A 12,442-nucleotide genomic window follows, 5' to 3' on the forward strand; every position below is an offset into this window, starting at 1 on the left:
ACAGCACAGACCTCTCCATCCGCATCTGTCCAGTGCAACAAGCTCCCAGGTTCTAAGGTCTATCTTGAATTCTTTGAGGTTGGCCTTCAAGGTGTCTAAAGATGTGTCGACCTTAAAATGCATTCCTGTGCTCAGCTGGCTGTACAGCACTGCTTTCAGTGTACATGTCCAACAAGTAAAGTTGAGCGCTGATGAGCATGCTCTCAATGGGGGATTTGCCACCTCCCATGGACTTCAGTACTGGGGATCCTGTCCTGCCACTTGATGTTGCACATGAATCTTAGGTAGCAAAGATGGAAGCTCTCCAGCTGCTTGATGTGATGTTGATAGAGCATCCATGTCTCACAGCCATAGAGGAGTGAGGTGAGTATAACAGAATAGATTTTTATCTTAATTCTGTGGCAGACTCCACACCTCCTCCAGAGCTTCTTGGTGTGCCTGCCAAATGCCAAACTGGCCTCTGCCAGGTACTGAATGATCTCATCATACAATCTGGCATTGCTGGAAAGTATGCTACCCAGGCAGCAGGATTTCCTGAATGAGTTGAGGGTTTGCTGTCAATTGTGTTGATGGGATCATGGGGCTCGTGTTGCTGGTGGCCTGGTGCTGGTACATAATCTTGCTCTTTTTCAGGCTGATTGTGAAACTGAAGCATCTTGACTGGCGATGGAGCAGCGCTGCCCCACTAGGTTTACTTGTTCTCCTGAGGATAACTGCTTCTGACTCTTTAAAGGAAAGCAGTTGGGATGGAATTCAACCCCCATTAGCTAACACAGGTGGTTGCTTTATGATTCAGCATTGTGAGGAATTGTATTAAGTGATAGTTTGAGGCAGCAGGGGCTGGGCTGAAATCTACAAGATGATTCAGAAAAGCTCTTCAACTCATCTAAAGCAGCAACATGCTCCTTTGAAGTCCTCCCTTTAAAGATAGAGTATAAAATAATTCTGGAGAGTTACAAAACAGCTGATTATTTTCCACTGATGTTTTCAAACTTAAGCAATGCCACTAGCTGATAGTCTACAACTACTATTATCCCGTGGAAGCCCAACCCACTAGAGGTGGGCAACACCTGCTTTGCCAGTAGGTTATACAGATATTTGCTGGACAACAACAGAATGCTGAGGGATCAGCATTCCTATATTATATCCTTGGCTTGGTGAAGACAGCGTTGTCAAGTGGGAACAGCAAGTGATGGCATTAGGACTCTTGCATGCTATTGGTTTCTTAATATTTTCAATATACAAAATGATCATTTATGTTTGATTCTCAAAGTGCTTTATGAAAGTGTGTTAGTATATTCAGAAAACAACTAAAGTATCTAACAAGCTATTTTGAGCATGTTCCAAAGGCAAATTTTGGCAAATTCTATACTTCTTCCAAACCTGAACTGCTAGATGCCAGTCGATTGGAAGCTAGTGGGAAGCACCCAGCCTACTCGGGCCCCTGGCTCTCCATGCTGTGGGAGCAAAGGTGCTGTCTGGCTGCGGGGCAGCCCTCCCTGCCCTGCTCCCCAAGCTGGATTGCCTCTGCACACTCCATGGTATACCCTGTCATACTATTGCCTCTCCCCTGAAGGAGGCTGGTGCCAGCTGTGATGTCCCATTGAACTGGCCCCTGCGTACAGAGCTCACCTGCCATGAGATCCTCCAAGACTCTTGCAGCTCTGCTGCTGGCAGCTGGGCTCTACTGGGCATCATGTGCTGGTGTCAGTCTCCTTCGAGAGAGAGGCAAAAGCCTGTCAGGGGCACAGCCCCGAGCTCCCCACCCTGCCTGGGGACCCGGCTATGCAGCACAGCTCGGAGTGTGTTCCCCACCCTGCCTGGGGACCCAGCTATGCAGAGGAGGCTTGGCTCAGGGCAGGGAGGGCTTCCAGCCAGTAAGCCAGCACCCCAACTCCCACAGCAGAGAGCCAGAGGGAGCTGGGCAGCTCCCTCCAGCTTCTGATCCACTGAAAACCATTGCCTCCTGTTAGGAGCCAATGGTTTTCAAACCGTGAGGTGTGCCCCCATAGTTTGAAAACCTCTGTGCTAAATGGAAGGCAGCAATCTGGGCGGGGTACGTGACCCCATGTATCCCCCCCAAACACACATCACCTCTATGGGGCACATATATGCTTACTCGCCCTAGGTGCTAAAATGACTAGGTATGGCTCTCTCAGTCATAAGCAACCAAAAACTTGAGACAACCTATAGGTGTCACTACTGCTCCACCTTTTACACTAAACCAGGGGTAGGCAACCTATGGCACACGTGCCAAAGGCGGCACACGAGCTGATTTTCAGTGGCACTCACACAGCCCAGATCCTGGCTACTGGTCCAGGGGGCTCTACATTTTAATTTAGTTTTAAATGAAGCTTCTTAAACATTTTAAAATCCTTATTTACTTTACGTACAACAATAGTTTAGTTATACATTATAGACTTATAGAAAGATACCTTCTAAAAAGGTTAAAATGTATTACTGGCACATGAAACCTTAAATTAGAGTGAATAAATGAAGACTCGGCACACTACTTCTGAAAGGCCGCCGACCCCTGCACTAAACTACGTGTACACAAAAGTGTATTAAGTAGTAATGCATTTAAGACAACTAGATTACATAAATGTAATGCTACATAGTGTTCACTCACACTGGTAGTGCACAGATCTGATTATACCAATGCCACTTCCAGCAAAAGAGATATTGCAAAGTATGTCAATATGACATTTTTGCATAATTTAAGCCACCAACACATTTAATTCATCTGTACATTTGTCTCAAACAACTGACTTCTGTTTTCAATTGCGGTTTTGTACCTAGGGGTATTGTCACCAGGACATTGTTCAAGGTCTTACTCAAACCCAAGAAAATTCATACAGCACTATCAATAGGTTGAGTATCAGATTTATGATAATCTCAAATATTTAACTATTGTCCTGTTATAAAGACGAATGTTGTGCTTTCTTTTGCAAAGTAAGTTACAACCAGTAACCACTGGAGTTGGTTGTTGATAACTGTCATATAAACAAGGATATTAATTTAGGTGATTGATCTGTAGCAAGTGACAGAGACCAGTAAATAAAATTCAAGGTCACACCCATAGTACCAGCAGGTTTTTTAAAAATTGTTGACTGTTATTCTTTGGCTTCACTGCAAACTTCTAAAGAACACTGTGCATCCTGGCTCAAGATACTGTTCACTAGCAGGAAACTAGTTAAAGATAATAAATTTGATGCACACAGGAATCTTAAAAAAAAAACAAAATACTTCACTGGTAATTAATACAATACGTCCATAGAACTTAATGTCTAGCCCCTTCCCTGTTAAAAAAACTGAATGAAGAGAACCAACAATGACAAAATACAGCAATTCACTTCTGATGTCACTAGCTTCTGAACTGAAGGAAAAAGAAGTCCTGTGTGGTTCTATACTGCTACTAGCAGTACATACCTAATTTTGAATTTCCTAGTACGCCAAATAAAGAATGACTTGAAGTTACATGTGGCAAGTTTGTGTAAGTGGCAGGAGTTTAGTCAGTCTTTTAATGCTATGTTTATCAACCCGTGAAAGGCTGTTTTAAGTGTCTCACTATTCCCTACAGTTCAGCTATCCTACATGCTGCAGGAGCCTATCACTGGATCACAAATTATAAATTATAGAACTGACATTAATAGTGTCCTAGAAGGAAAATGAAATTACATTTTATCATTTGTCTAGCACACAGAGCTATTCACAAGAAAATAATCATCCCACTATGGCTTTTAATATTTTTTTTCTTGGCTATGCTTCACAAAACATAATGAACTGGTGCTTGAAATAGGTAACAGCAGGACATATTAATGAATCTTTTCTATTTTTATTTGAGTGCCAGGTACTTTAGCAGTGAACTACTGTGTTACCACCTGGCTGAACTCCTTTGTCTCAATAAACAGGCTTTTTTTGGTAAGTTAACAGAAAAACTCAACTACAACACTTTCGTCTTAGGAGCTGATCTCTTTTTCTGGACTTAAGAGTTATGTAAGAAAAAAGCATTTTAAAGGAAATTGTTATTCATATTTAAACCTTAAAAGAATTTTATTTTATCGGCAGGATAGTAATGTCTTAGTTCAGTTTTCAACAAATTCACCTGTTAAATGTGGCTTTTGTGCTTTTACAAAAGATAATGTTACAGCTTTTTCACTTACGGCCTTTTCACAGAAGGATGTTTAACAGCAATGAAAAAGCTCGGAAAACAGTAAGTCTCATTCACACCTCAAAGCACTCAACAAAAAGATGACAAAGACAATACGTCTATTCATTTCCTCCTGTTAAATATTATCCATTATAAGTGTAATTGCTCCTTTGCCCAGCATTAGACTTCGGGGCTTTGTAGTTAGTTGGTTTCCTAATGAAGGAGGATTGATGACAGTCTCAGGGTATTTTCTACTTCTATAACCAGTTTACAAGATGTACATAATTCCTGCTTACCTTGAGAAAAGGTGTCAAAAACTGAACACACGTAAGTCACTTGCAGAAACTTCAGCTAAGACTCCACAGAATCAAGCCCTGCTGCCACAAACAGCTCCCTTCCACCTCATCTTTGTTTCTGCTTTTAGCGCACTAATGTTCACTGTCAGCACACAAAGGTTCGTTCAACCCGAGAACCACTTAGCCAGAATCCCTACCAGTTGACGAACCTTGTGCTAGATTCCTTATGCCAGTGAGAAAGGTATGTTGTCTTCAAGATATGAAATCTGGCATACTGAAATAAAATATTCTCTGGAGCTCAGTAAGAACCGGCCAACAGGTTCTCAGACTTCATGTTATTATGCAAAACAACAATGTGTGTGTATATATTATGTTAATTAAATGAAATCAGTGAAAGATTTACCATCCACTTCAAGTGTAATGAAGTTATTTCTTGCTCTACTACTGAAACATCCCTACTTCCATTCTCAAGAGATGAACCTTGAGCAACAGCAGTTGCTGTTTAAAGCTAATCTTCCTTCATAACTAGTTACCAAATCTGTAAACACTAGGGCTGTCAAGCAATTAAAAAATTAATCGTGATTAATTGCACTGTTAAACAATAGAATTTATTAAATATTTTTGGATGTTTCTCTGCAGAATTTCTGTTCTCACTTTCAGGTGACTTTGTAATTAAGAAGCAGGCAGGAGTATCTCCCATAAATGTAAACGAAACTTGCTTCTCTTAGAGACTGGGTGAACAAGAAGTAGGACTGAGTGGACTTGTAGCCTCTAAAGTTTTACATTCTTTTGTTTTTGAGTGGAGTTATGTAACAAAAACCCTACATTTGTAAGTTGCACTTTCACAATAAAGAGATTGTACTACAATACTTGTATGAGGTGAATTGAAAAATACTATTTATTTTATCATTTTTACAATGCAAATATTTGTAATAAAAATAATATAAAGTGAGCACTGTACACTTTGTTTTTTGTTCTGTAATTGAAATCAATATATTTGAAAAAGTAGAAAAACATCTTTGCCAATACTGAAGGAGAACCTCATTTCAGGGTTGTGATCTGTTCATTGTGTATCCTCAAGAAGACTTGCAGTCTTTAAAAGATTCGAGATTCACTCTGCTCCTTAGGAGTCAACACACTAGCTCCTGGGAGAAAGTAGGCCAGATCTTCACCAGACAGAAGCCCTCTACTTATTACTATAAGTGCTGCAAGATAGTAACAACTTAGCAACCTACACTGGTTTGTGAACGTTTTTCAGTTTTTGATTTTTTTTTAATTGTGTATTATTATACTTGGTAATTCCTTACTGAACACTGAATGAGGCCCTCACAGTTGTTAATTTGTCTAATTATTTTCATTAGTACCTTTGGAAAAGGAGAAAGGTGTTTACTAGGGCTGTCAATTAATCACAATTCACTCACACAATTAACTCAAAAATTAATCGTGATTAATTGCACTGTTAAATTTCAATTGGGATTCTTTTGTTTATTAAATCTTTTTGGATGTTTTTCTACTTTTTCAAATATATTGATTTCAGCTACAAAACAGAAAGAGTGTACAGTGCTGACTTTATATTATTTCCAGTCAGAGCCATTGGTGCAAAACTGCCGTTGTTCAGCTGCCTAAGATCAACAGAAGACACTAAACTCAGGCAACTGCTTTCCCCATCAGCTGCCAGCAAATGAAGTACTGCCAGAACTGAAGCCACTGCTTTTAGGTAGCTGCAGGAGAGGCTCTTGACAAGTCCATTCCCTGCCTGGCAGCAATTAAGGAAATAAGATGCTGCTTCAGCAGCTGCTGAGTAGTACCTGCCGGTTCCTCATACTTGAGAGAAGACAGTTGCTGAGGAAGAGGAGTCCATCCTGCCTCAATGCAGAACTCCAGAGCCTAGTGAGGAACCCAGCACATTCCAGTAAGAGACCAGTGAAGAATCCCAGATCCCAGCAAACCCCAGTGAAATTCTTCAGACCAGGGCCTTAGCACACCCCAGTGAAGGAACCCAGGCCCAGTAAAAGACCACAGCCTCAATACTCACAAGATAAATAAGAACCCAAAGTGTATATGGGGGGAAAAAAACCTCATGATTTTTAAGTTGATCCCATGATATGTGGGGGTGGGGTGGGGTGGTGGTGGCAGGGGACACACGACCTGATTTGTGATTTCAAAATACCTGTAACAACAGATATACTACCCACTAAGACATTTTCAGCTGAAACTTTAGCCAAATACCAGATGCACTGGAAAATTAAGAAAAATAAAGTAACTTTTTAATGGAGGAAGAAAAACTAAGAAAGCCTTTTAAAAACTTAAAGCTGGTGATTATATAGAAAGCAGGACAATATTGAAATTGTCTGCTAACAAAAAAGGAGATGCTGACAGCTATCAAAATGTGACATTTCTAGTGCATTAGCAATAGTCCTGACACACAACACCTCACCACTTACTAGAGAACTGTTGCCCCTCTCCCATCAGACAGAAGTTCTACCTTACATACAGTTTTAAAATATAAACCCCTGAAGTGGGATTGGTACTGGGAAAGGAAAAGTGCCTGGGGATTACACACTGTAGAGCAGGGGTGGGCAAACTTTTTGGCCTGAGGGCCGCATCTGGTTTCTGAAATTGTATGAAGGGCCAGTTAGGGGAGGCTGGGCCTCCGCAAACAGTCAGGCATGCCCTGGCCCCTGCCCACTATCCGACCCCTCCTGCTTCTCACTCCCCATCCAACTCCCTCGTTCCCCATCTCCTCACCGCCTCCTGGAACCCTTGCCCCTGACTGCCCCCCGCCGCCCCATCCAACCCCTGCTCTCATTCCTGACTGCCCCCCACCGGGACTCCTGCCCCATCCCACCACCCCTTCCTCCCTGTTCCATGATCAACCCTGGAACCTCTGCCCCTGACTGCCCTCCGCCACCCCATCCAACACCCCTCCTGACTTCCCCCAGGGGACTCCTGCCCCCATTCAACCCCCGTTTCCCGTCCTCTGACCACCCTGACCCCTATCCACACCCCTGCCCACCACCCCACACTCCCCTGCCCTCTATCCAAACCCCCCTACTCCCTGTCCCCTTACAGTGCTGCCTGGAGCACCGGTGGCTGGCAGCCCTACAGCCACACCACCCAGAGCACCAGGACAGCCAGCCATGCCACCTGGCTGGAGCCAGCCACGCCACCACACAGCACAGAGCACTGGGTCAGGCCGCGGCTCTGCAGTTGTGCTGCCCGGCAAGAGCTCACAACCCCGTTGCCCAGAGCATTGCGCCTGCAGTGGGGTGAGCTGAGGCTGCGGGGAAGGGGGGGAACAGCAAGGGAGGGGTGAGGGACTAGCCTCCCAAGGCAGGAGCTATGGGGCTGGGCAGGATGGTCCCACGAGCCGTAGTTTGCCCACCGCTGCAGTAGAGCATCTCTGTCTTTCCATCTCGGAGTCCCTCCCAAAAAATTTGTTTTTCCTTCCTTCTCAAGTTTGACAGTGATATTAAAAGGCAATATTTTACATGATTGAACATGCTCCATTTGAAGAGGAAATGATGCATTCTATAATTGTACACACACATAGTAGCGCACCAGTAAGGAACATGGATGAAGAGGGATTGCAGACTTCCTGGAGGCCAAGAGCCCCACCTAAAAAGCACATGCGGGTTCAAAGCAAAAGTATGTGCATCTAACAGGTTTTCTAGGTGTCAAACTTAGGGGGTGGGAGCCATAAAAAAGCCTTGAATTAAACAGTCAAAACTCATGTGTGTGGGCTATGGAAGGAAGCAGTATGCATTTGGCTCAGAGTCTGAGAGCCCCTGGAAAGGAGCTGATGCTCAGAATAGCTAGTTCTTGGGACTGGCAAGGATTCCTTACCTGAAACTCCTTGTGGGAGGGAGGAAATCAAAGTGCCAGGGTGCTGTTAGTTCCAACCACTGGCCAGGAAAGACAAGAGACTAGAATACATTTTAAGGATAAACCAAGTAGGAAAACCTGACTCCATGACATGGTTTTCTCCTCCATATGAGAAACCACCCTGCAAAGCCCCAAATTTTGGCCAATGGCCAGTCAAAAGGGCAACCAGATGAACTGAAGTGGGCCCCATATCTACAGAAGAGAGGTGAACAACTGGGTATTAGATCCAAGGACTTATAAATCCTGTTTCCAGCATCTAGTTTGCAGAATTCGAAGACACTTGCAAGTAAGTTTTGATGTTTGTTTTTGGTGGGTGTGGATGGGGAGAGAAGAAAATTTAATCCACATTTATTCTCCCCAATCTGTTTCTGCACTTAATTCCTTGCATGGCAACTAATTGGTGTGTACCTTTCTAAATGTTTGTCAAAACAGAGATGCTGCTGATTGCGACAACCAAACATGTTAAGAAACAGGAGTTTCTTTCTCCTCACCCAGAAGGGGAGTCCATCAGGGTCAAGTTCTGCACACTTACTTTGTTAACTAGACAGCGCCACTTAATAGAAATGAAAGAATTAAACTATCATTTAACATCTTTCTGTTGTCAGTTTGCAAATTTTATTTTTTGCCCAACAAAGCAATAAGAGCATGCACACTAGTAGGCTATTCTTACACTTCAGGAAAATGAAGTCTTTTGATGCAAATTTCGACATCTTTTGCCTATTATGTCTTTTCCTTTGGTTATACAATGTGGCGCTTAGCTATAAAAATATAGCTCCTAAAGAAGAAAAAAAAGAAAAAACAAAGAATAGACAAAAAAAGGTAGGGTTTGCCTTTTTCCCCACTAGCCGTTTCAATATTCACTTATACTTACTAGCTGCCTATTTAAAATATCCCTGAACTATTTGGATCCCATCTCCCAGAAACCGAGCTGCCCTTTGAGCAGCATTTTGTGACTCAGCAGCCACTTTTTAATTTTTGTATTGCAAATTGTGAATACTTAACGGTGCCAAGTTTAGATTTTACAACAGAAAGAACGTTAGCATGGCTGATTTCATAAACTTATGTTGAACAGGCAGCCAGGCCATTTTGAACTGCATCATCTCCTCATTCTCCTATAACCCTTTCTCTCACTCCCCTCTACACAACCTGCCTTGTCATCCCAGTCCCCATGGCTGAGGCTCACTTCTGTTACACAGTCCCCAGCACCACCTATGTGCACAGTCACAAACATCTGAAACATTTTGCAAGAGAATTTTCCAGACAATGGGGTTGGCAGCTGATGTCATATCCCTCCTGCTTGCACTCTCCCTCTACTATTCTTTCCATTTTATCCCTCTTCTCCATCTTATGGGATTCCTTTTTCCTTCTGTCACCTTCAGTGAGAGATTAATTTCTTCTTCAAACCCCCTCAAGAGACACCAGGAGGGAGTTTGAACTGAAGCTGCTGTTTTCTCCATAAGGATAGCTAACTGATGGTGGAAATAAACCACAGGGTGTGATTACACTACAGCTGGGAGGTATGATTCTCATTGCAAGTAAACCCACTGGGTAGCTCAGCTCAAGTGAGCATGCTAAAAACAGCAGTGTAGACCTCACTGCACTAGTAGCAGCTCAGGCTAGACATCCCATTCAAGCCTGCCTGCCCCCTGGGATCCAACGTCAGGTGGCTATCCCTAGCGGCTGCCCCTGCCGCAATGTACGAACTGGAAATCACACCTCCCAGCTGTAGTGTAGACATGTCTCTTCTGCTGTGGATGTGTGTCTCCAACTGCTCAGTCTATGGTGGTCAAAGATATTAACTGCAATCAAAACTCATTTGCTTTACTCTAGCTATTCAGGACAAATAGGAGTACCAAGGACTATCTTGCCTGCAATGGGACCGTTGGGAAGTAAGATTTAAACCTCTGTTTTCATACTGATACACTCCAGTTCAAGTTTGTACACATGTGCAATGCCAGCAAAAAAGCTCAACTACCCAAAACATAGCCACGCAGTTTCATTCTTTACAAATGTTAACTTTGAGTTGCCAAAGCACAACATCCAAATTAGCTAGCTTGTTTAAAAAGGAAAAACAAACAAAACAAAAACAAAAACCAAACCCAATCTCAATCACTTGATTCTGGATCATGCAGTCTCCAAACTAGACATTTTTACAGTGGATGGCTTGTCTAAAAAAAAAAATCTTATGTGAGCAGTGTAAAATGAAGAGTCCAGAAAACACCCTCTCTTCCCAGATGACAGGTACTTGCAGGATTAGAGAAATAACTGACTTGACACAAAGCAGCTGCACAAAAAGATACTATAAAAACCTGGATAGTTATGTAGAAACAACAAACCTAGGGAGAGTGGAGTTTCTGAAATTATATAGCGAAGTTACTGTTTATGACTGTTTTTAGTGATCTTACTCTTAAAATATTATGTAGCTATACATCACAAAAGCTGCTATTTGTTCTAATATTATTTATTTGTTCTAATATTATTTATTTGTTCTAATAATATTAGTTATTTATAGTAGCACCTAGAAGCCGTAGCCACAGACCAGGACCCTATAGTGCTAGGCCCTGTATAAACACAGAACAGAAGACTGTCCATGCCCCAAAGAGCTCACAGTCTATATGTAAGACAAGAGACAACAGATGGAGACAGACTGGAGAGTACAAGGAAACAGTGAGAGAATACTGATTAGCATGGTTGCTAGTGGTCTCCGTATTCCAGCTGCCTAGCCATTATCAAGTTTTTTGTAAGCATCATGGCAAAGAAGAGTTTTAAGGAGAGATTTGAAGAGTGGTGAAGTGGGATTGTTGATATTTATGGGGAGTTCCTCCCCAGTGCAAGGGGCAGCACAGGAGAAAGCACAATGATGCTTGCTGGAAAATTAGCAAGTAGGTGATGAGTTTGGCATTATAGGACAATTGGAGGCATGAGCTGACCTTTCGATAATGAATGAGAGAAGATAGGTATGGTGAAAATATGATCTCCACAGCCTGAAAGCAAAGACAAGCAGCTTACGTTTGAAGATAAGGAGTGAGCCAAAAGAGAGGAGCAATATGGGCAGAGTAAGAAGAAGCAGATGTCCACTAGATTTTGTTTCTCTAAACAAACAGAAAATGGCACACGTGACATTGGCTTACTTACATGATGTTCAGCTTTGAACCTGCAAGAACTTCTTCCTTCTCCCCCTCCTTCTCAAAACATCTAGGGATTAGAGTGCACTAGAAGAAGTGTTCTCAATGTATAAGCATTTAACCCACCCCACGTTTTTGGGGGTGTTTTTAATTTTTACTATATCCTGCTGCACTGAACATCTCTCTTAAAAAAGGGAAAAATCTTATTGAAGAAATTGCTGCAAGAGTTTCTGGCAAGGCTATATCAAAAAAGTGATCTAAAATTCATTTTCATTCAATTCACTCATTTCAGATCACTAAAATTGAAACCATGTTTCTTCCAAATGTATTTCTCCAGCTTTACTGGGATGTCCATTGGAGAACAGTAGTCACATAGATCTCAAAAGAGACTAAACAACTACATGGAAAGTATTTCACCAACATCACAGAAGCTCTAACATTCTGCTCACACACGAGATATATAGGAATATGATCTTCCCTGAGTCGAGATGAAAGAACCTGAACAATTAATTTCAAGACAAGTTTTTTACCAGCTACACAGCCCTCTTCTTAAATACATCAAGGCCAAGTCAAACTGTTTACAAAATAGGTTAGGAACTTACAAAGGCAAATCAGTTCTAGAAATAAGTTTACTTGCATCTGTCACATTCTATCAAGCTACTATAAATACCAATATTAGTCTTGTTAATATATTTGCACACAGACATTAAGTCAGATTTTATCAAGACCAACAGTATACATTTTGTATAGGAACAACAAGTGTATATATTTCAAGATCTCCAACTTCTCCTTGACTTCTTCATGCAATTCTACTGCCTTTTATTTAGGCAAAAATTTAAAAACCTGTCTCACGCCTTCCTGGATCTGGATGGATCACTATGCTTATAAAACAATCATCATTTAACTCAAATCACATTCTGAAGCTATAAATGCAATGGGTTTTGTTGCAAGCTTCCCATAATATAAGAGTCACTAACAGCCCTGGA

The 12,442-nt window shown here is 42.0% G+C and overlaps 1 protein-coding gene across 3 annotated transcripts in view; it reads right to left on the reverse strand.

Moving 5' to 3' along the window:
* Positions 1–12,442, reverse strand: part of MACROD2 (mono-ADP ribosylhydrolase 2) — a 1,390,378-nt gene that overhangs the window by 1,330,312 nt on the left and 47,624 nt on the right. The gene's annotated exons all lie outside the window — the stretch shown is intronic.

This window comes from Chelonoidis abingdonii, chromosome 3 (genome assembly GCF_003597395.2).
Source record: "Chelonoidis abingdonii isolate Lonesome George chromosome 3, CheloAbing_2.0, whole genome shotgun sequence".
Lineage (NCBI taxonomy): Eukaryota > Metazoa > Chordata > Testudines > Testudinidae > Chelonoidis > Chelonoidis abingdonii.